Below are 25,616 nucleotides of genomic sequence, written 5' to 3'. Positions count from 1 at the left end.
CTTGGGTAAATTGTGAACACATTCCCCCCTCTTTACCTATCACTGATTCTTCCTTTTTGTTTTTATCAATATAAGTTTGCCCAGGCTGTTTTCTCATATTCCTAAATTTCTGCATGTATGTCTCAGGAACCAACTCTTTTGCACTCAAAATAACCTTTTTTACCACATCATGGTTCACCGATACCTCTCCTGACAGTGAAGCATAAACCTCATGTGCTCTACCAACCAACCTGGATTGTAACAACAATGTCCAGTTTTCCTGTGGCTATTTCATCTGTTTAGCTATCTTCTCAAATGAAATAAAGAATGCTTCAACATCTCTTTCTTCAAACTTTGGAAGAGCTTGTATAAATGTAAACATCTCTCCACTGGTTCTGATCTGGAAATAAGTCCTTCATCACATTTTGGTGTCTCTTTTTTAACTGCCAGCATTTTAATCTGGAACTCTCTGTCTCTCCCCTTTTGTCTTTCCTCCTTTTCTAACATCACCATTTCTAACTCCCTTTCCTGTTTTCTTTCACTCTCCTGCCTTTCTGCCTGTTCCTTTTGGGAATGCCCTTCCTCTTTCCTTTCCTTTTTCTTTCTCTGCCCTTTCTTTCTCTGCTGCCTCTAGCTCCAATTTTTTTTCATTTGTAACTGAATTTAAGCCCATTCCAATGACCCACCACTTGGAGAACTTGGTCTCTTGAGTACTCCTTCCAATTTCAAATACTGTGCTATAACTTCAACTATGTCTGCTTTCCTTACCCCTGCAGGTAATCTTAATTATAACTTATCTGCCAATTCCATTAGCTTAGCTTTATTTACCTTTTTTAAACCAACCAAAGTTATAACTTTAACTCCCAGACAAGCCTTAGCAACTGCCAAAGCCATGTTGTAGTCTCGCCATTTAAAAGAAAACCTCACACCAACTCCTGAACTCAAAGTACTTGTCGTACTTGTAATCTTAAGATATACCAACTACAAACCAATTAAGGAATTTCAAATATATCCGCAAACAGCCCCCAATTTTGTTATGGCACCGTGGATGGTAAATGCCGAGCTGCTTAAATCCCAGAGGGAAACTTGAAACAGCTGCCACAACAGTTTTGCAATTTGTATTTTAATTTGAGATGCATGTCTTGAATTTAGTAGTAGTAAGGCCACTGAGACTTAGAGGGTTTTTTTACAAAACTAAAGTAAAAATTTATTAATAGAAAGAAAGATTTTAAGCACATACATAGGTTGACAAATTACTACTACAATTCCCTACTCCTAATTCCCCTAATTAATCTGACTGCCAGTTACACCTCCGTTAAGGCACCAGTAAAACAAATAGAGTTAAACATGCCCAAGCAAAGTACATAATATCCTGGATAGTGATATTCAAAGTGAGTTTTTTTAGCTTCGATTTATGTGGGCAGCAGCTTGATGCATAGAGGCTGGAGGCATTTCACAGTTGTTAGATCATAGGATTCCTTCCCTCTTACACATAACCTCATCTCCTTTATTCATGTTTCTCCCTTTTTAATGTAAATTCCATCGTTCCAATATGTCTTCGCAACTTTACTTTTCTCATAATATAAAGCTTTCATAGTAGTCATATTATCAGTAACCTTTGGGAAAAATAACCACACTGTTTGGCTTAGCTTCTTATGGCTAGGTGTAACATCTTACCATCTCTTTGAAATTCAAACTAACCTAATTTATCCAAAAATGCAAATGTTCCTCAAACTTCACATTCTAAAACTTCAGCCATGTTTACCTATTTAGCATTTCAAGCCTCGCTTCCCTATAATAACTCAAAAGCTTCAGACCTGCTGCCTCCAATTCAATTAAATCCCCCCTCACACATCCACACAGATAAACTAATCCAAACCACACTATTAACTTAACTTTACAATAAATCACAATAACTTTATATTATTATATTTTCGTGATAGCTCTGACTCGGCTGCGGGATTGCTTAGCTCTGGGTATCGCTTGCTGCTTATGCTGTTTGGCACATAAGTAGTCCTTCGTAGTGGTTTTATACAAATGAGTGGCTTGCTAAGCCATTTCAGAGAGCATTTAAGAGTCAACCACACTGTAGTGCATCTGGAGTCACATGTAGGACAGACCAGGTAAGACTTCCTTCAAGGACATTAGTGAACCAGATGGTTTTTACAACAATCGACAATGACTTCATCGTTACTATTACCAAGACTAGCTTTTTAGTTCCAGATTTATTAAGTGAATTTAAATTCCACCAGCTGCCACAGTGGGATTTGAACTTATGCAAAGGATCAACCCGGGCCTTTGGGTTACTAGCCTGGTGATATTTCCACTATGTCACTGCCTTCCCTGCAGATTTTCTGACACCCCACCCCAACCACCCACCCTCTGGACACACATTCTGGAGATGCAGAGAATGGGCTCTAATATAATGTGTTTCAAAAGAAAAACTCTTCATTGCTAGAAGCATCAAGAGACCCACAGGGCCTTTGTTCAAATTTCACAGCTTTTCTATACCAATATGCTTCTCTTCCAAATTACTGCCCGTAGTTCACATTTCAATATGGGAATATTATATGGTTCAGAATTTGCTGGCTTACTTGAGACACAGAGTACATCAAGGGCAATTTGTCATTGGAATTGCTAAGTTTACAATCGGCTCCATTCATAGCTTATCACAAGTGTCTGTAAGCTCAGCACCAGTGTAGTTCAACCATGTTTTACAGCCCTATTTGATATCAATTGGATCATAATATAGCTTTCCTAGTCATTTCCTGTTCATTTCTCAGTTAATTTTTCATTCATTAAACTAGACCTCATGATCCACTGTATGTTGAGTTCCTGATCCTATGTATGGAAGTTTTGAGCAGAGGTAGTGCACCCAGGGCAACAAGAGGAGGGAGATTTGCATTAGGCTCCTATTAACCCACCTTTACAATAAATCACAATAACTTTATATTATTATATTTTCGTGACAGCTCTGACTCGGCTGCGGGATCGCTTAGCTTTGGATATCGCTTGCTGCTTATGATGTTTGGCACATAAGTAGTCCTTTGTAGTGGTTTTATACAACTGAGTGGTTTGCTAGACCATTTTAGAGAGCATTTAAGAGTCAACCACATTGTAGTGGGTCTGGAGTCACATGTAGGCCAGACCAGGTAAGGACTGGCAGCCAGTTTCAAAGTGGATTCAGTGGTGACCTGTGAGCTGGTTGCCTTACAACTGATATGATGCATTTAGAGACCAGCGACAACAGGAGAAAAAATAGATTATCAATGTCAAAGCAACTAGTGATTAGCCTATTGAACAGACCGACAAAGAAGCTCTCACTGAAGCTGCGGAAAGTGGGCCATGAGACCCTTCACATCCAGAATGAATTTCCATAAACCCTCAGTCTGCTAAATGATACTGAGAAATCCCTCCTCCTCTCCAATGGACTATTCCTGAAAGGTAGGAGTCTATTTGAAGTGATAATGACTAATGGAAGAGTAATGGTTTGACAGGGGCAGCACTGCCATTGTAATAACGCACACTTCCTTCATCAATATCTTCCTTCCTTTTCATTGCCTCATATTGCAGAATGCCAGAAATAATTTTGAGGTAAAATAAATTACATTTGAATATTAATTGGTATTAGAAATTTATCTCCAAAAAAGCACAAAATGTTTCATTTCAGTTGATTATTTTGCATGACTTTAGCTCAACTCTTTATTTTCTTTTCATCCTTAAAGTAAACTTCTGTTTACTGGGACAAATTGGATATTTTCCATTTGCCACAGCAATTCTGCAGACTCTTCCAAACCTGCCAGGCTGTGATATCTTCCCAAGCCAATATTAATAGACCATCTAACTGCTCTTTTTAACTGTCCTCCGGTTGGACATTATTGAAGATTTCTACATTTCCGTTTTTAACTTCAAGCTGAATGGGTTGTCCTAAAATGTGGTGCAATATAAAGTGGTTGACACTAATGATTCCCAACATGACAGGTTTTCAAGCTCAGTCACACTGTTGGGGACAAGGACTGTAGAAGTTGCCCCCACAGGGAGGATTGCAGAAATGAAACAAACACAGGGAACATTATTCCCAACTGGCCAAAATAGAAGTTCTTCAACTGAATTTTCAGAACATATTGAACTAAGTATGACCTTGTTGAGATCTGAACTGTTTGCCTCATCATCCAAAGCTTTGCATCTGCTGGCCACACAGGATATGTGTGTCAATACCCAATGTACCTTGTGCCAGGAGATCCAAATACAATATATACTCTCTTTACCTTCAACATTTCTAATTAGAAAAAGCAATTACTCACACTGACCTCTGACCACGTCAGTAATTTATAATGCACTATCACTTCTCACTTTTGTAGAAAAAAATAATAGCAGCTAGCATTGCTAATTAAAGTGCTTCATTGTCAGACTTGGCAATTATCTTCACTAATTAATTATTTGCAGGAAATAATTACAGAGATAACAGAATATGATAAATATTTAAAACTAATTGCAATTGTCTGAATGTAATTAAATGAACGCTTGTTCCTTTTTTAATGACAAAGGTAAAAACAGATTAAAGTATCAAACAGCTGGTCAGTAAAAAATAATGTTGAGCACTTTGCCAGGGTGACATGGGGCCAGATTGGGTATCATTGACAAAGTCACAAATAGATATGCAACATGTCAAAACTATCAGAGACACCTCTGTAAATTACAACATTTTTTTTTACAGATGCAGTAAGTGCTCTTCATGAACAGCAGGTCAGTTAACATCTAAAAGGCACAAAGACTTTGATCTAAATTAAAGCATTTGCTTTTCATGTTCACTACTTTTTTTTGTATTTTACTTTTTCATATTATTACATCTCCACTCCTAAATTATTAATCCTCAAACATTCACCACAATCAACTTTTCTTAAAAAGAAACTAGTCTCAGGCAGGACTATGAAAGTCACTGTAGCACTAGGATATGTGGAGCAGCAGGAGTCCAAAACAGAACCACAAATATTCACATAACAGAAAGAGGCCATCTGAAGCAAATGTTCATTTAAGGACACTTATTTGTACCTTTGCAACAATGCTATTCCTGCTTGAATATTCACAGCTGGATGCATAATGCATAGAGTTTTGAAGGATAACTTTCCAAATTACTGCCCATGCAGTGAATGTCTCCTAAGGAATGTCACACTCTCCATTGCAATCACATCCCTCCCATAAAGGATCACATCCCCTCTCACACCTGAGGGCCCTCAAGTCTCACCAGCATCACACCATTTCTGTGAGGTAGGCACCAGAGCAGATACTAGCACCTCGGTGGGCATTGGAACATTGGCTAGTGTTCCGGGGCACAGTGCAGAGGGTACTTCACATTAGCTGGAGCAGCTGGCAGAGACAGAGTGCCCATGGTGCCAGCAGTCGGAGAACTGCAGGGGGCCTGGCACATGCTCAGTCGGTGCCTGATGATGTGCCTCTGGAGTCATCCGCGTCACAGCAGCTGCAGGGAATGTGGCCGGGTGTGCGGGAGCATCTGGGTGTGATACATGAGGCTGTGCTTCGCTTGGTGTCCATGGTGGTGGAGTCCACACAGAGCATCACTGATGCAATGAGCCTCATGGCAGAGTGTCATGCTTCCTCCATGGAGAGAGCGGCGACTCTTGTGGAGAGGGGCCTCCAGGAGAACTATCACGTTCTCCTTGGGTTGAGCTCTGACCTGCAAGCCCTGACAGCGGCATTGACCTCAGCTGGTCAGTGCCAGTGTGGGAGATGATGTGGGCATCAAGCTTCCCAGCTTGTTGCCCATCCATCCACGGTGAGCAGGGCGGTCCGAGGCGACCTCACGTCGGCGCAGCAGCTGCCTGGTGTCTCTGCGGCTCCTCTCCGGGCGCTCCGGATGAGGGCACCAGCTCCTCCGCCCCTCTCCCAGTGACCGTAACATCCGGTGAGAGTGCGACGACTGGGGAGATGCCAGCTGTGGAACTGGCAGATCCCTGCCAGGCAGGGCCAGCACAGGCTCCACGGGCCAGAGGACGACCGCCAAGGTCATTGAGGCCAACAGGACAGCAGAGTCAGCAGGCTGTCTCAGGTGCCACTCCCAGCGATGGGGCGGCACCAAGACGTAGCACCCAGAAACGGAAACGTAAGGCACATTAGGCACACCGCGGGTTTCTCACTGGTGTTTTTGTGTTGGCCCGAGATTAGGTCCTTGGAATTTCTTTTTGTTTGACTACAGTATTGTTTAATAATTGGAAGAACATCTGATTTGAAAATTAAAATTCAGATGTATGACCATGGCTGAGGGTGGCTCATTTGTTCTGCACGTCTATGTTTAAGAGAAGTGTCATGAGTGTTTGTTTGGACATTCAAATTTATGTCCAAGGCCCTTAGTTCCTGCTGATGACCTGGCCGAGTATGGATGCGCCAGGCAAGGCTGGTCCTGCTGATCTATTTGTGTGGAGCTAGCTGAAGGTTCATTGGATTAAAGCCTCCCAGGTTTCCCTGTCTCCTTGGTGTAGTCCCGGGTCAGCATCTACCCCCTCAGCATTTCCCTGTGCGTGCTCATCCTCAGAATCAGTGCTGGACTCATCGTGTGCAGCCGCAGACACTGCATCGACGTCTTCATTGTCCAATGCAACCCCCCTTTCCAGCGCAAGATTGTGCAGAGCGCAGCATGCAACCACTATCACTGACACACGACCTTGGGGGTACTGGAGTGCGCCCCCTGAGCAGTCCTGCCATCGGAAGCGCATCTTGAGAAGACCGATGGTTCTCTCCACCACAGCCCTTGTGGAGCCCTGGCTCCTATTGTAGCGCTGCTCAGCTTCTGATATTGGATTGCGGAGAGGCATCATGAGCCACCTTCGCAGAGGATAGTTCTTGTCGCCCAGCAGCCAAACATCCAGCTGAGCCAGAGCACTGGAGAGTCCCGGCACCTGAGAGTGTCTGAGGATATAGGTGTCGTGGGAGCTGCCTGGATACCTCGCACAGACTTGTAGAATCTGCATCCTGTGATCACACACTATCTGCACGTTCATGGAGTGGAAGCCCTTCCTGTTGACAAAGGCACCGGGCTCACCTGCTGGCGCCTTGATGGCCACGTGTACAGTCTATTGCACACTGGACGCGGGGGAAGCCAGCAATGGCCACGAAGCCTCTGGCTCGCTGTGTCTGACTTGCCTGGTCGCAGCGGAAGTGGATGAAGGTCAATGCACATCTGAACAGAGCATCTGTGACCTATTTGACCACAAGTGTGGACAGCTGATTGGGAGATACCGCAAAGATCATCAACTGAGCCCTGGAAGGAGCCAGAGGCATAGAAGTTGAGGGAAGCTGTGACCTTCAGAGCCACTGGCATGGGGTGTCCACCCACAGTTAGGGGAGAGCTCAGGACCAATTATCTGAAATACATAGTTGACTGTCTCCCTTGACGGCCGGACCCTCCTTCGGCACTGCACCTCAGTCATATTGAGGTAGCTGCTTTGCCGCCTGTATACCCTGGCAGCAGCATAGTGGCGTCTTCTGCGGCCCATTCCACCTTGGGCTACCTCTTGGCCCTGCACCCCTAGTGCCTGCGCCTGTACTCCCAAAGGTGGCTCCCCTGGAGTCTGAATGTGCACTCCTGGCCTCCTTAGCCAAATTTTCCTTCGACTCCAGAGGGGTAAGGGGAAACCAAGGATTCTTTATTCTATGACTAACCACATCCTCTTCGAATTCCAATCCCTCATCTCTCATGTCACATGCATAAACCTCAAGGACTTGTTTCCAAGATTGAGGAAATCCATCCAATTGCCTCAATTCCATCTCTCTTCCCTCGCCCTTTGTTTTTGACCCTCCCTCAGTTTCTCGCTCACTCAGCCCCAATCTCCTACAACATAGATGGAAGAAAATCTATCTGTATTCTCTCCAAGCTGATCTCCTTGCTGAGATCCAACTCTTGTTTCCCCGATCCCTTCTCTAGTTAGCTCTGACCACTCAATTACTTCTGCTGGCCCCATGCTTGCTGAACTGGGTAATGACGCCCCCTACTTAGATACCAATCCCCTTCTTTGCAAAATTATTCTCACCTTAACCCATTCCTTCAACGAGCTCAAGTTCAAGCCACTCTAATGAAAACCCTCCTTCAAGCCCTGTAATGTCATTCATTTTAATACCCAAACACTTCCAAAATTCCCCTTTAACTCCCTTCAGTCAGAATTCCAGTTTCTTCACAATCTTAACACTGCACTGGGCAGTCTCAGAAATTCATTTTTTGTGCCTGTGATCCCTCCTGCTTCTCAGCCTCACAATATAGGGGACTGATCCCATCTGATTTCAGTTCTATCAGCCCCAAGCTTCAAAACCAACAACCTACTCATGACCCAGACAGCACACTTATACACCCCAGTCCTATTGTTTCTGAAAGAATTAATCATACCTTTGTGACCTCAACCATCAATGTCTTTAACTGTCTAATCTTGGCCTCTCATCATTTACCCTCGAGCAGCTCCAAGTTCCAAAGCTTAGCAGCCTTGTATGCTGCCCTGCAATATCGTCTGCTTGTCCATCATCCTTATCCTTGCTGACTGGCATTTGTTCCCTAGCTCCTAGTGAATTGAATTTAAAAGTCTCATTATCATTACCAAATTCCATCAATGCTTCACTTCACTCTATATCTGCAACATCCCTCAGCCTCAAAAAACCTTTGTCATAAATTGATCCCCCAACTCTGACCTTTTCTGCCTTCTCCATCCTCACACCTTCTTCAACCTATCATTGTTGGCAGAACCTCAGTAGTGCTCACTGGAACTCTCTCCATGAATCCTTCTGCCTCTCAAATTCTTTCTCCTCCTTTAAAAGCCTCAAAGCCCATCTTATCACTGAACAAGTTCTTGGTCAGGCTTCCTAATTTCCTCCCATGGACATGCACTTGTGTAATGTATCTGCTGTTCATGTGAGGAAATTGTTCTACTTGTCAGGAATTTCCAATGACGCCGTCCCATTAAGTTAATCTGCAAACCATCCTGATGGTTTTTGCAGCGGGTTCGATACATTGACTGAAAGTGAAAAAGAAACTCAAACGTCTGTCATTTTGTTATGACTCACGAGCAGACATCAGTTGCTCCTCAGATGCTCCTGCATAAGTTATAGATTCTGATTAAACTAGTGGATGCCTGTCCTGAACACAAGCAAAGCCACATTATACAGTTGCCGTACTTCAGCTACAAACTCCGACAAACACTGACTGAAAAATAAATCCTTTGTTTCTTTTTGTCTCACCAGTGGATTGAATAGGAAGATACAAAAAACATTACAGTTGCAAATTCTCTGTATTGTTTGGAAGAGATCAGAGTGGCAAAGAAGCATGACATCAAAGATATTTTTTCTTTTAATCCCCTGCAATGATTACAAATAGAATGCAGCCACAGCAATACCGATTGCCAGGTTTGTCATTTTTAAATAGTCATTCCAGATTAGCCTTTCTTCAGAACCCAAAGTCCATTCACTAATTATGTGGCTTGTATTACCTGCTTCTTCTCATTCACTGCAAACCACTTGACACAACAGCTGGGATTGCTTTATCACCCATTCCAGATTCATATAATGGCATTGGCAAGGCTTGGAAATATATTGCCATCCCTTCACTGTCGCTGGGTCAAAATCCTGGAACTCTCTCCCTAACTGCACTGTGGGTGTACCTACAGCACATGGACTGCAGCGGTTCAAGAAAGCAGCTCACCACCACCTTCTCAAAGGCAACTCAGGATGGGCAATAAATGCTGGCCCAGCCAGCAAAGCCCATGTCCCATGAATGAATAAAAAAAAGACACAGTATGCACCACAAGGCCCAAAAGCTACCGTGCCTTATATTCAAAGTATGCGGACAATCATGGGTGGATCAAACCATGGCTAGATACTGGACTACCTCTTCTAAACATGGAAGGTGAGATGAACGAGAAAGAAATTAAATCGTACCCTTGGGTATTCTTACACATAAACAATTCCTAGGTGAACAGGGTAATTTCAACACCTTAGTTCTGGAAGCCCTCAAGTTCTGCCATTAAATAAGATCATCGCTGATCTGCTGTTGGGAAGGGTTTAAACTAGATTGGCAGGGAGATAGGAGCCTTAGAGGGAGTTCAGATTCAAGGGAAGCAAAATTGGTAAAGGCAAGTAGAAAAGTAGAAAGCAGAAATAGAAGACAAAGTATAGGCAAGCATCAAATACAGTCAGAATAGAGATAAACTTAAAAAAGCATAGTTAAAAGCACCCTATCTGAATGCATGTAACATTTGCAAAAGGTTTGATGATTTGAATGCACAAATTGAGGCAAATGGGTGTGATTTAATTGCCATTACGGAGACGTGGCTACAGGGTGACCGAGATTGGGAACTGAATATCCAAGGCTATTCGGCATTTAAGAGGGATAGGCAAATAGAAGAGGAGATGGAGTAGCACTCTTAATAAGGGACAAGATCAGCACATTGGTAAGAGAGGATCAAGATGTAGAATCAGTTTGGGTGGAGCTAAGAAACAGCAAGGGGCAGCAGACATTGGTAGGAGTTGTTTACAGGTCACCAAACTGTAGTAGTAATATTGGGCACAGTATAAATCAGGGGATTAGAGGTGCATGTAATGTGGGTAATCCAGTAATAATGAGTGACTTCAATTTGCACATAGACTAGGGTAACCAAATCAGCACTAATGTTGTGGAGGATGAATTCCTGGAGTCTGTACAAGATGGGTTTCTGGAGCAGTATGTTGATGAGCCAACTAGGGATTGGGCTATTTTGGATTTAGTTTCATGTAATGAGAAAGGACAAATTAATAACCTTGCTGTAAAGAAGCCTTTGGGAAATAGTGACCATAACATGATGGAATTTTGCATTAAGTTTGAATGCAACATAATTCATTCTGAGACTAGGGTCTTAAATCTGAAGAAATTGAATTATGAAGGCATGAAGGACAAGTTGGCTATGGTGGATTGGGATAATAAACTAAAAGATTCAACAGTATGGCAAATGGCTATAATTTCAAGTAATACTATACAATCTACAACAGATATACATTCCTCTAAGGCACAAACACACAAAGGGAAAGATAAATCAACCATGGTTCATGAAGGGAGTTTGCATTAAATCAGTGGAAGTGGTTTATAAGGGTGCCAGAAAAAGTGGTGAGACTGAGGAACATAAAGGCAGACTGTAAAAGCTTCTTTAGTTATGTGAAAAGAAAAAGATTCGCTCGGACAAATGTGGGCCCATTACAGGTGGGGCCAGGAGAATTATAGTGGAGAACAGAGAAATGGCAGAGAAACTAACAGTTGCTTTGTGTCAGTCTTCATGGAAGAAGATACAGAAAATCTCCCAGAAATACTAGGCGGCCAAGGGACTTGTGAAACTGAAGAACTAAAATAAATTGGCATTAGTAAAGAGATTGTACTTGAAAAATTAACTGGATTAAAGGTTGATAAATCCCCTGAACCAGATGAGTTACATCCCAGAGCGTCGAAGGAGGTGGGTTGAAGGTGGTGGCTACAAAGACAGTGGATGCATTGGTGGTTATCTTTCAAAATTCTATAGATTCTGGAAAGGTTCCTGCAAACTGGAAAGAGACAAATGTAACACCACTATTTAAGAAAGGAGGAAGAGGAGAATTATTTATTTGCTCATTCATGGGATGTGGGCATTGCTGGCTAGGCCTGCAATTATTGCACATCCCTAATTGCCCTTGAGAAGGTGGTGATGAGCTGCCTTCTTTTACCGCTGCATCCACAGTGCTGTTAGGGAGGGAGTTCCAGGATTTTGACTCAGCGACAGTGAAGGAGTAGCGATATATTTCCAAGTCAGGACAGTGAGTGGCTTGAAGGGGAACTTGCAGGTCATGGTATTCCCATATATCTGCTGCCCTTGTCCTTCTAGATGGCAGTGGTCATGGGTTTTGAAGGTGTTATCTAAGGAGCCTTGGTGAGTTCCTGCAGTGCATCTTGTAGATGTTATACACTGCTGCCACTGTTCATCGCTGGTGGAGCGGGTGAATGCTTGTGGATGGGGTTCCAATCAGTGGACTGCTTTGTCCTGGATGGTGTCAAACTTTTTTAATGCTGTGGGAGCTGCACTCACCCTGGCAAGTGGAGCGTATTCCATCACACTCCTGACTTGTGCCTTGTAGATGGATGACAGGCTTTGGAGAGTCAGGAGATGGGTTACGTGCCACAGAATTCCTAGCCTCTGTCCTGCTCATGTAGCTACCATATTTATATGGCTTGCTTAGTTCAGTTTCTGGTCAATGGTAACCCCCCGGAAGTTGATATTGAGAGATTCAGCGATGGTAATGCCATTGAATGTCAAGGGGTGATGGTTAGATTCTCTCTTGTTGGAGATAGTCATTGCCTGGCACTTGTGTGGCATGAATGTTACTTGTCATTTGTTAGCCCAAGACTGAATATTGTCCAGGTCTTGTTGCATTTGGATGGAGAACTACAGACCTGTTAGCCTGATGACAGTAGTGGGGAAAATGTTAGAATCTATTAGCAAGGATGTGTTAATTGGATCTTTAGAAAAGAATAGTAAAATTGGGCAGAGTCAACATGGATTTACGAATGAGAAATAATGTTTGACAAACTTGTTGGAGTTTTTTGAGGATATTACTTGTAGCATTGATAAAGGAGAATCAGTGGCGTATTTGGATTTTTCAGGAGGCTTTTGATAAGGTACCACACAGGAAGTTAGTAAATAAAATTATAGCACATGGGATTGTGAAAAAATATGCTAGTATTGATCGAGAATTGTTTATCAGACAGAAAGCAGAGAGTAGGAATAAACAGATCATTCTCAGGATGGCAGGCTATTACTAGTGGGGTACTGCAAGGATCCATGCTAGGTCTACAGCTGTTCACAATCTATATAAATGATTTGGATGTGGGGAGCAATTGTAATATTTCCAAATTTGCTGATGACTCCAAACTCCATACATTATGAGGAGGATGCAAGGGGACCCAGAGGATGTGGACAGGCTAAGTGAATGGGCTAGAACATGGCAGATGAAATATAATGTAAAGAAGTGTGGAGTTATTCACTTTGGTAGAAAAACAAGAATGCAGTGTATTTTTTAAATGGTGAAAGGTTGGGAAGTGCGGGTGTCCAAAGGGACTTGGGTGTCCTTGTTCATGAGTCACTAAAAGCTAGCATGCATGTGGGAAGGCAAATGGTATTTGGCCTTCATCACAAGGAGATTTGAGTACAAAGTAAGGATGTCTTGCTGCAACTATACAGTGCCTTGGTGAGACCCTGCCTGGAGCACTGTGCACAGTTTTGGTCCCCTTATGTAAGGAAGGATATTCTTACCAAAGAATGAGGTCCACCTTGCAACAGAGGTTCACAGATTAATCCCATGGATAGCGGGATTATTTTACGGGAAAGATGGAGGAGACTGGGTCTGTATTCCCTAGAGTTCCAAAGAATGAGGGGTGACCTCATTGAAACTTGCAAAATTCTTACAGCGCGTGACAGGGTGGATATGGATACAAAAGTTTCCCCTAGCTGGTGGGTTTAGGAATAGGGGACAAGTCTCAGAATAAGGGCCATTTAAGACTGAGATGAGGAGGAATTTCTTTACGCAGAGGGTGGTGAATCTTTGGAATTCTCTACCTCAGAGGGCTGTGGAGGGTCAGTCATTGAGTATGTTCAAAACAAAAATCGATAGATTTATGGAGACCAATGACATGAACGGATATGGAGATAGCGCAGGAAGGTGCTGTTGAGGTAGATGATGAGCCATGATCAAATTGAATGGCAGAGCAGTCTCAATGGGCCGAATGGCTTACTCCTGTTCCTATGTTCATATGTCAGAAATCCATGTCAATACCTCTTAACTATCTAGGTTTCATTATCAATTTTTCAGGATGCCTTCTGATACATTACCTAAACTGGACCATAGGATCATTTGCCTGCAGTTGCATGTGGTGTCCCCAAAATCCTTCTGACAATTTACATTATCTTGCTCATCTTTAATTTGTGGGCACTATTCATGTTTCTGATGATTCCCAAAGATACTGGCAATGGGAATGATTTTCTGAGCCATTTCTTTAACTGTCCATGTCAAAAGTCCACCTGCAGCAGAGAGAAACCTTGGTGTGCAGCAATACAGGTTACCGTAAGTGGCAGCACAAAGAGATAAAGCCATAAAAAGACAAATACAATCCTTGGTTTTGTATCCAGAGGCATGAAATTTAAAGAAAAGCAAGGAGTTAACGTTGATTCTAGGTGACAGAGTATCATGTGCGGTTCTGGCCATCCCAACATAGAGAGAGTATAAAAGTAACAATAAGATGAAATATCATCAACCTGGGATGTTAACTGCATTTCTCTCTCCACAGATCTACTGAGTATTTCCAACATTTCCTGTTTTTATTATTGGTAAGATACAGTGCCGATTCACTCAGAAATTAACCAGCATAAGGGATTACCATTATGGAGAGAAATTTGAGAAGCTTCTTATTCTTACCCAAACCAAAAATATACACTTCACAGGTATAGTTTATACTGTCCATTATGTAGCCATTCATTTTCCTAGGATCAAAGTGATTCTTAGCTCTCAAGGCTTTATTCCTTTTCTTTTTTCTCAGCTTGTTAACTTGCAATCTTAGAGCTGCCTTTCACAGTCAGGTTTTCTTTTCCCAAAGATTCTCTCTCCAGCCAAGCTAGGTGACTCTTCCAACCTTGTTTTAACTCCCCATGAATTTGGTCTTTTCAATATGAGCATGCAGGCTCCCACCTGCATTCCTGCACAGTGAACCATAGAGATTTTTTTGGCCCACAGCTGCTCCCTCTCGCCAGATTCAAGGAGGTTTAAAACACTGTCTGTGATATTCAGTGATATTCTTGGAAAACCTGTAACCTGATCTTTATAATGGTTTCCTCTGCATCCTTCCCCAAGGCAGCATGAATCACATGGGCATTGTATCTAGGCAGAAATGCTAATTAGCTATCCTTGAGAGCCCAACTCTCTTTTATCTTTGAACTAAATGGACAGTTTAAAGCTCAACTATTTACAATCTTTGGAATTCTCCACCCCAGAGGGCTGTAGAGGCTTAGTCATTGAGCATATTCAAGGCAAAGATTGATATATTTCTAGATATCAAAGATCTCAAGGAATTTAGGAATAGTGCGGAAAAATGGTGTTGAGGTAGAAGATCAGCTATGATCTAGTTGAATGGCAGAGCTCGAGGGGCTGAATAGCCTACTCCTGCTCCTATTTCCTATGTTCCTATATTTCTAACCCAACTTATTTCATCATCTGAGACTTTGGTGACTCACAGTCTCCACTGTTAACACACATTGGCTTCTGCTACTGTCTCCAAACGTAAGTATTTTGGACCTTCTTCCCAGTAATCTAAGCCTCCTTTGATCTGTAATGATCAAATCACCCAGACTTATTGTCAGGCAGACTTCAGAACAGGTCACGTGACCCCCTTCATTTTACCTTAAATTTAAAGGCACAGTCCCAAAACATCACCGTTTTATAAGCCTCATAATTGTAACAATAGTTTCAAAATCTTGAAAGGTTAGAATTGTAATTTCTTCTTTGGTAATTTATTATCAACTGCTCTGTTGACATTATAAATACTGTGATATCTTCCTCCAGTAGATATGTATATCTAAATCTAACACGTCTATAACTGGCCAGAAATCCACCTGGATAGTCAATGGATAAGCTTGATTTTTGCCCAATTGTCACCCTATCTGAACTGGGATAGTTTGCATCTCTAGCTAGCTGGGTCAAATTAAATTGAAGATAAATGTCCTTCTCCAGTTAAAACTGGAATATATAACTGATGTTTCAGCTAGATAATGTTAATTAAGGAGCATAAAACCAAGTTTCTGATTACGCCATGCTCATATCTGTTGGGTCGTGTAAGATCAGAAGGTTGCCACATAATCAAAGAGCTTTTATGCTAGAAGGGGGGCAGAAAGTGTGGCAGAGTGTTTTTGTATTAACTACACCCTTGTGACTCTATTGGCTGTGTTTGTACATATGGGCTGCAAATATGCTACATGTCATTCATTTGTCCTCGCATTTTTGCAGATGAATTAATAATGATATCATTGTTGCTGCCAATTCATTAAAAAGTCATTTAAAGATCATTCCAGGAAAATTATCTGGCCTGCATACATTAGGAAGTGCTAGCAACAGGAGTGTTATTTGTTTGCAACACCAATAATGAAACAAAAAGACTATTGCCTTTAATTTCAAATTTAAGCTATCAAGGCGTAACCATTTAAAGGGAAAAAATCACTTATGTCTGTATCCAAAGCTAAGAACCACAGCAAAGGCAATCAATAAATGGATTCCAAAATAATGAATGATTAATGTTTAAAATTCTCTGTTTTGGCATCTCAAGGACTAACTAGTCAATAACAGTCATCAACCACTGAAGCACAGTTAACTAATGACTGTTTCAAAAGATGGGTTGCTCTTTCCAAGCTCAATAAGTTGCTTTCAAAATTCTAGACATTAAGGCCAACTGAACGTCCTTTTTCACTTTAACTGAGTTCATCACAAAAGATGAAGATCACAGTGTGGAAAATTTAGCTACAAATCTCTGAAACCCAATTTTCTTTTGTGTGCTTGGGTGAAACGATCCCTGGCACCTTCACCGATGATGAATAGCAACATAGTCCAATTTAAAAAAAAACACTCCACTCAAATTTCATTTGAGAATGTCAGATTGATAGTGTGATGTGGTGCTAAGTCATACAAACCAGCAAAATCTGCTTTGTTGGCTGAGTTTAACCAGGGCAGCAGGGTATTGATTACAGTTGCCCTAAATCTCTCTGGAATAGAGAGGGAAAAATAAAGCCTGGCTTGTCATTCTGGATTGCTAATGACTCCTTCTGGAATATCTTCAGGTATGGATGCCAAATGAAGACACAATTTGTGATCAATTGTGATTCTCTCTGTAGCCAGGCAGCCTTCTGACACTTAGTGCCAAGGCTTACACAGATAGACTAGCTATTTGGGTGAGTTACTCCTGTGGGGAGGCAGCAATTGGAAAATAGCATCACCTAAAGTGGAAGGAATGATTACAAAAATTGCTCATTGTTGTGTACTCCTTTGCAACCAGTTCTAATATATACTTTTAATCACCCTATTTTCTAGTTTTATCTACTTTCCGTACTCCATCCAATGGAGATATCAATATACTGCTCTTCCCAGGCCAGTGTATAGTTTCGTTTCAATTAGGATAAGCAATAAACATTCCCTCGCCTATGACACCCACAACTCAAGATACTTACTCAGAGTATGAATAAGCACCTCCCCTTACCAGGTGAATGCTGTAGACTTGACCATGAAATAAGCCAATAGGTTTCCAAACCTGTTCTGCTCATATATCTCCATTTAACTACGTAGTCAGATTAATCTGAACAATGGACTATGTTTCTGCTGTAAGCCTATGATAATGTGCTGGGCCAAATTAAAATGAAATATTCTGACAATACATTTCTCCCACATTCAAGTGCCAAGGAAGTATGAATTGTTAGTCTGATCCTCCAGTCTGGCCTTTAAAATAAAAATTGTGGACAAGAGTTGGGAATTTGCTGCTTGCCTGCCATGATTCTCTGTCCATTCAATTTACTTGGCTGCAGCTCAGAAGTAATAATTCTGGGGCTAGCTTCTTTGGTTGCTCAAACATGGTATAATGGTGCCAATGCCCTGCCATGTTTGAAATGGTGCAGGCCTGTTTCAGGCTCCTCCAATGTCACAAAACACTACTGATTCTTGTTGATTTGCCCTGTAAGTGTAGCCTTTTCAAGTTTGCTGAACTCCAACAACATTATTAATCAGAACAGCTCGCATTCTTCTACGTATAGTGACTGGGTGGATGGGAATGGTCTTTTCCAGTCGGTTAGATGTCGAGAGGATGTTTCTCCTCATGAGGATATCTAGAATAGTTTAAACATAATGGGTCTCTCACTTAAGACCGAGATGGGAAGGAATTTCTTTGCTCAGAAGGCTGTTAGTCTTTGGCATCCACTTTCCCAGGGAGCAGTGGAGGTTGAGTCATTGGATATATTCAAGGCTGAGTTAGACAGAATTTTGATCTACAAGGGAATCACATGTTGTGGCGGGAAGGCATGGGAAGTGAAGTTAAGGCCATAATCAGGTCATCCATGGTCTTATTGAATGGTGCAGCAGGCTCGAGGGGTCGAATGGCCTACTCCTGCTGCTAGTTCTTATATGTATATTAATTTAGCTCCAAATTGAACATAAAACTGCTTATAACACAGACTACTTTAATATTTCTGATCTATAACTAAGTGAAGAACCCACAAAGGAGCAACAAGGAGGTTTTTAGGTAAACAGTTTGCAGTTTGGAAGGCTGGTCTCAGTTTAGCTTCTTTAAATTGATAGGAGGAATGTTTCTGAGCAACCTTCTCATGACACAATGTTTTCACTGCCCGAGACACATTATTTCACCCCATCAGCTTTGGAATAATTTCTTCTGCCACATCACTCATTCCAACATTTACAGATTCTTAGCATACACAGACATCCTGGTTGCTAAGGGAACCAGGTGATAGCAGTCAGACCTCATAGATTCAGTATTGATGCATGAAATGTCTTTGCTTTCTGTAGGTCACTCACAGACCCATGTCCTCTCAACTGCACTGAGCTGTGGAGAAATTCAGCCCTTAACAAAGAATCTGGGCAGTCCTCGTTCATGTAGTACATTCTCGTTACAATGAAATACTGTAGATTGCTGGAAAGTAATCAATGATTCAGGCTAAATACTTAAAAGGGAATCTTGAAGTAACTATCAAAATTTAGGATTTTTGAAAAATTAGATGGAGTTTCTATTTAAATATTTATAACTCCCAGTGGCCTTTATAAGAATGATTTGGCATGAATCGCTGATATATTTTGAAGAGCCTCAGAGATGATTTTGCCTCCAACATTATCAACATTTCCCATGAAATGTTATTAACCCACTTCACGTTACTGTAGTGGTAATAATCCTTTCATTGAAATTCATGAAGAATGCAATTATTAAAAATGTAGAGCTGCAGGAATGCTGCACTATAGTCATGGCTCACAGAGAAGGTGACTCCAGCTACAGCTGGACATACCAGAGAATTATTAAAGACCTTCCAGGTATTTCTTAAACCAAGTAATGAAAGGAACACGCACCTCACTGAAACAAAAATCCGTGAGTAACTCATGGTTTGACCAGGTAACCTTGCAGGTAAGTCGGTAACAGTGGTCTTTGCCTTTCCGCAAAATGAGGTACCTAACCAGCTGAGAACAGACAGAACCTGCTCCCAGTGGTGGCAGCTTCGACTGGCAGGCAGGTCACATACAAACCTCACAAACAAGCATCTACAAGATGGTTTAGGTAAAATGCACGTTGTCACGGCTGAACATTGCAGATCTCGGTGAGTCATAATTCTGATCATCACGAACCCCAAAGTTTGCAACAATAGGGTCTACCCACAGATTCAGATTTTCACCCACGCATTAAGATATTTAAAGAAACGGCCAATGGTGTTAACAGGAAACAATACATAAAATATCTAGGAACAAGGAATGTTTTATTTACTTAGTTATCCAAAAAGCATTTCCTGTGACATAAGTTAGAGCCAAATGAAAAAATATATTTGCATATAAAGGGAACCCACACACAAAGGAACACCACTTTTTTCCATCCAATTTAGTACTATTACTTTTAAATATTGATTTCAGTGCCAGAAACAACCCTACCTTGAAACATGAAGAGATTCAAATATCCAACATTCTATGCAGCAGCACCAATAGTCAATGGAATCCATACATTCCAGCGCAGGGGACAGGTCAATATAATGTATAGGGGATAAGTACAACCGTGGATGCAATTAAATATGTATTTGTACTCATCGGCTCAGGAGCTAATTTGCAGAGGAAGTATTTTGCCAGGTATAAGAAGTTCATATCCTGTTCTATTAAGATGAAAGGAAGCATGGTTGAAGACACAGATGAACTTGTAACACCACAAGGACTGAAGACAGCTTTTGCACTGAATGGGAAGTCCCAACTGCAGTGACAATACATTCTAAAATGTTAAAAACTTAATGTTTATTCTTCCTTCTCAAATGTTTCATTATGTTTTATACTCATTTACAAGATGGCTCCCTACTTTCATCTTCGAACAATGAAAATTTCTGCTCTTATACCACAGGAGTTTTCACCACCGTTATTGGTCATTGAGAGATATTTTAAAAATGAGTGCCTATCACCAAAGTTTGCCAAATAGTTTGTGCTGCTCAAAAGCGCGCACAGGGAATATGCTCCTTGTAAACAACCAGGAGCTTATCAAAGTGTGGCAGGAATAGTCCAGAGTACAGGTCATTCATAATAGCAACAACTTACTCTGAGGTCCATATCCCACCAACTCAAAGCACAAAACAATCAAGGTGCTTACCGACGATCTGTCTATAAATGCAATAATCAGTGTAGCAGAGATCATCTGACTCATGACTTCGACTTGCATTTGTAAGAGACACTATCAGCAGGACCAGGCTTTTGAAGAGCTTAACAATTTAAAATACATTATCTATAAATTATGCCCTTTGCTTATACCTTCATTTTTTTAAACAGTTTTTGAATCCTTGGAGAAACATTCCAAACTTTAAGATATAGCTTTGGATTTTGGAAATGGTGTGGCTGAAGATTGTCCCTTTGAATGAAAATACACAACTTTGTGTTGCTGTTACTCCGTTGTCATTGAAGATTGATATTAAATAATAATGAAATAAACTTACTTAACAGTTTTGGTCCCCTTATCTAAGGAAAGATATACTGGCATTGGGGGCAGTTCACTAGGTTGATCCCGGGGATGGAGGGATTTTCTTATGAGGAGAGGTTGAGTAGGTTGGGCCTGTACTCAGTGGAGTTCAGAAGAATGAGAAGCGACTTTATTGAAACATATAAGATTCTTAGCAGGCTTGACAGGGTAGATGCTGAGAGGTTGTTTCCCCTTGTAAGAGAGTCTAGGACCAGAGGGCATAATCTCAGAGTAAGGGGGCACCCACTTAAAACAGAGATGAGGAGGAATTTCTTCTCTCAGAGGGTGGTCAATCTGTGGAATTCTTTACTGCAGTGGGCTGTAGAGGTTGGGTCGTTAAGTATATTCAAGGCTGAGATAGATTTTTAATCAGTAAGGGAATCATGGGTTATGGGGAAAAGGCAGAAAAGTGGAGTTGAGGATTATTAGATCAACCATGATCTCATTGAATGGGGGAGCAGACTCGATGGGCCGATTGGCCTACTTCTGCTCCTACGTCCTATGGTCTTATCTCTTGGAGTCAGAAATTTATGCTTGAGAAAGAAACATTATGGCTCATGTTATGCAATGAGTGGCAAAGGAATGGCTTTAGCCATTCATCTTGATGGCAGATGTCCACAACATTCTGTCAAGCTTTGAACTCTAACCTGGCATCGGCTGAATTTTACAGTCCACCCACTGGCTGGAAAACTGTCAGGTGGACCCATAAATTAGGTTGCTGTGCCATCAGTGGCATGCCCATCATTGGCCCACCCACCCTCAACCTGCCACGATTTTACGGGTGGCGAGGGAGTTGTGGGATGATCTGTCCACCCTTGCACCAATTGAGCCCCTGAATTGACAATTAATGTCCAATTAAGGGCCTCATCACACTGCTCTGATCTTATAGGTGGCAGGAGAGGCCAGTGTCCAAATTGTAGCCTGGCAGGATTAGCCAGGCTTGTCAGTGAAGAGGAGGAGGGTCTCTCCTTCTTGAACCCCAGCTGCCAATCTAAGGTCCCCTTACAGTTTTGTCATTCTGTGTCTACCCCCTGCCCCACCCACCCTTTCCCCCCCCCCACCACCGCACTGTCTAACATGGCCCCCCCAACCCCCTCGCTGGGGCCTTGCCAACCTGTCCCTGACGAGATTCTGGACTTACTTGGGTTTGGGGGCATTATTGTTTCCTCTTCTTCCCGGGCCTTTTGCAGTACTGGCAGTGGCCAGCAATCCTGGTGTGGCACAGAACTCCTGGCCGCTGATTGGCCTCCGGCTCTATGAGGCAGGTCTTCCTCCTGGAGATGGACAGAACTCCTGCCTCATTCTAATTAAAGCATCATTGCCTGAAAAAATTGAGGTGGGGCAAGCTGGCCAAGGGGATCCGGTCTCACCCCCAACATTTACACTGGGATGTGGAAAGCCAGCCCTCAAGAGTATAATGCAGGCCATAATTTTCACCTAAAAAATAGGAGGTTTAGCTTTTAAACCTCCAAAGGCTCTGGATGTTTAACTATTTGTTAGAAAGATTGTGTTTGGTCATCTTTTTTAAATTGGTCCCTGTACAGGGGGGCCCAACATGAGCTGAGAGCTTATTGCAGCAGTGATTTCAGTTCGGATATCTGATATTCATGATGATTAATCAATTCATGATAAGATTCTTCCCTAAAACATAATTAAAAATATGTGGAATTTATCTTAATGTTGAAACCTGACATGCCACAAATATAAAATTTATTTTTCAGAGCCAGTGAGGATGTTGAGCAGAATTTATGAATGTGGTATGGTGTTTAAAACCCAGTTTTTTAAAAAATTCATCCACGGGATGTGGGCGTCACTGGCTGGACCAGCATTTATTGCCCATCCTTTGTTGCTCTTGAGAAGGTGGTGGTGAGCTGCCTTCTTGAGCCGCTGTCGTCCATGTGGTGTAGGTACACTCACTGCGCTGTTAGGGAGGGATTTCCAGGATTTTGACTGGGTGATAGTGAAGGAACAGCGATATATTTTCAAGTCAGGTTCATGAGTGACTTGAAGGGGAACTTCCAGGTGGTGGTGTTCCCATCTATCTGCTGCCCTTGTCCTTCTAGATAGTAGTAGTCATGGGCTTGGAAGGTGCTGTCAAAGGAGCCTTGGTGAATTCCTACAGTGCATCTTGTAGATGGTACACACTGCTTCAACTGTGCTATTTCTACATCTCATTCAACAAAATGTAACTTTTTCAAGAGATTTTACAGCAGGACTAACAGTGTAAGTGTGGAGGTTCTTGCCAGTTCAGGGAGGTGGTGGTGTAGTGGTATTTTGGTAATCTAGAGACCCAGGGCAATTCAAATCTTATCACAGCAGATAGTAGAATTTGAATTCAATAAATAATCTGGAATCAAAAGTCTAATGATGACCATGAAACCATTGTTGATTGTTGTAAAAACCCATCTGGTTCACTAATGTCCTTTAGGGAAGGAAATCTGCCATCCTTACCTGGTCTGGCCTACATGTGACTCCAGACCCACACCAATGTGGTTGACTCTTAAATGCTTTCAAGGACAATGGGATGGATAATAAATGCTGGCCTAGCCAATAGACGCCCACATCCCAAGAACGAATAAATTAAAAAAATTCTAATTGAGTGCCAACATTGCACCCTCTGAAAAAAATGTAGAATCACTGACAACAATTCTTGAATCTCCATGTTATTCTGTACATGAGCAGACTCCTGAACTTGCTGTTAGTTTCATGTGATGACGGTGAAAGTTGTTGTCTTTCCTACCTCAAAATCTGAACTAATAGTTTCTGTTTGGGCTCAGTGTCAATTTTTGTCTAATTGTCATCCTGTGAAGTTCCTTGGAATGTTTTACTACAATAAAGGCACAACATAACTGCAAGCTGTTGTTGGTATTTCTTAATAAACCCGATTTGCAGTTGTGATATGAAATACATGAACAGTTATAGTTCAGCTCAAAGAGTAACTGTTTCCAACGTCTATGTTGATGGTAATTGAGTTATTGTTCTGGGGCATGTTAACTCTTCCATCTTTACAAGAAAGACTGAATGTATGTGCTTGCTCTGGGAACAACAAAAATTATCTGGATATCTTGTAACCAAATCATAAAATTGACCAGGAGGGAAAGAGGTTTACAATCCTAAAGTTACTACCAGAGCTGACAGCACTATGATCACAGTTAATGAGCTTTGCCGTACCTCTAGATTTAGCAATGCTACTTTTATAGTATGCCAACTCCATTTGTGCACACTCATACATACTAATGGACACAAGTATCGCTATAGCTAAAATGTCAGAGGATTTTATGAGTTTCCCCAAAATGAGATGCTTTAAACATCATGGAAAATGTAAATGACCAGCAAAGAATATACAGATGGCATTCTTTAGTCAGGAGCCTTTCAGAATGGCCTCGGGTGGTGTTTCTTTTTTTGATATACAACTGAGCTATCAGGTTACTGCTTTGATATCAAAAATCATGGACTCATAGACCATTTACCGCACTGTGCCTGTGTCGGCTCTTTGGTGGAGCTATTCAATTCATTGCACTCCCCTGCTCTATCCCCATTGTTCTGTATTTTTCCCGAGTATTTATCCAATCCTTTCTTGAATGCTTTCACCATCCTTTCAGCAGTGCATTCCAGATCACAATGACTTTCTTTGTGAAAAAAGCATTTCCTTATGTCACCTCTGATGCATTAGCTAATCACCTCAGATTTGACTCCTGCAGTTGCCGATCCTTCTGCTGTTGGAAAAAAAAATTCTCCTTATTTACCCCGTCAAAATCATTCATGATCTTGACTACACCTGATAAATCTCCCCATAACCTCTCCCTTCTAAGGAAAAGACCCCTTGTGCCTTCACGGCTACATGATAAAACATAGCACTGCAAAGGTCAGTATTTAATTGGGAATAAGTAAAGAAGTTTTTGGACCCTGACAATATTCCAGCAATAGTACTGAAGTCTTGTGCTCCAGAACTTGCTGCACCCCTAGCCAAGCTGTTCCAGTACAGCTACAATACTGGTATCTACCCGGCTATGTGGGAAATTGCCCAGATATGTCCTGTACAGAAAAAGCAGGACAAATCCAACCTGGCCAATTACTGCCCCATCAGACTACTCTCGATCATCAGTAAAATAATGCAAGGGATCATCAACAGTGCTATCAAGTGGCACTTGCTTAGCAATAACCTGCTCATTGATGCCCAGTTTGGGTTCTGCCAGGGCCACTCAGCTTCTGACCTCATTACAGCCTTGGTTCAAACGTGGACAAAAGAGCTGAACTTCCGAGGTGAGGTGAAAGTGACTGCCCTTGACCTCAAGGCCACATTTGACCGAGTGTGGTATCAAAGAGCCCTAGCAAAACTAGAGTCAATGGGAATCAAGGGGAAAACTCTCCACTGGTTGGAGTCATATCTAGTACAAAGGAAGGTGTTGTGGTTGTTGGAGGTCAGTCATCTCAGCTCCAGGACATCACTGCAGGAGTTCCTCAGGCTAGTGTCCTCGGCCCAACCATCTTCAGCTACTTCATCAATGACCTTCCTTCCATCATAAGTTCAAAAGTGCAGATGTTCACTGATGTTCAATACCATTCACAATGACTGTCTTTGTGAAAAAAGCATTTCCTTATGTGCATTTTGGAAGGTCTATTACAGGCAGGAATTATACAGTAAATGGCAGAATCCTTAAGTGCATTGATGGGCAGAGGGATCTGGGTGTACAGGTCCACAGGTCACTGAAAGTGGCAACGCAGGTGGATAAGGTAGTCGGGAAGGCATATGGCATGCTTGCTTTCATTGGCAGGGGTATTGAGTATAAAAGCTGGGAAGTCATGCTGCAGCTGTATAGAGCCTTGGTTAGGCCACACTTGGAATATTGCGTGCAAT

The sequence above is a fragment of the Cetorhinus maximus genome, chromosome 2 (genome assembly GCF_964194155.1).
Source record: "Cetorhinus maximus chromosome 2, sCetMax3.hap1.1, whole genome shotgun sequence".
Lineage (NCBI taxonomy): Eukaryota > Metazoa > Chordata > Chondrichthyes > Lamniformes > Cetorhinidae > Cetorhinus > Cetorhinus maximus.
This window is presented reverse-complemented; position numbering follows the sequence as displayed.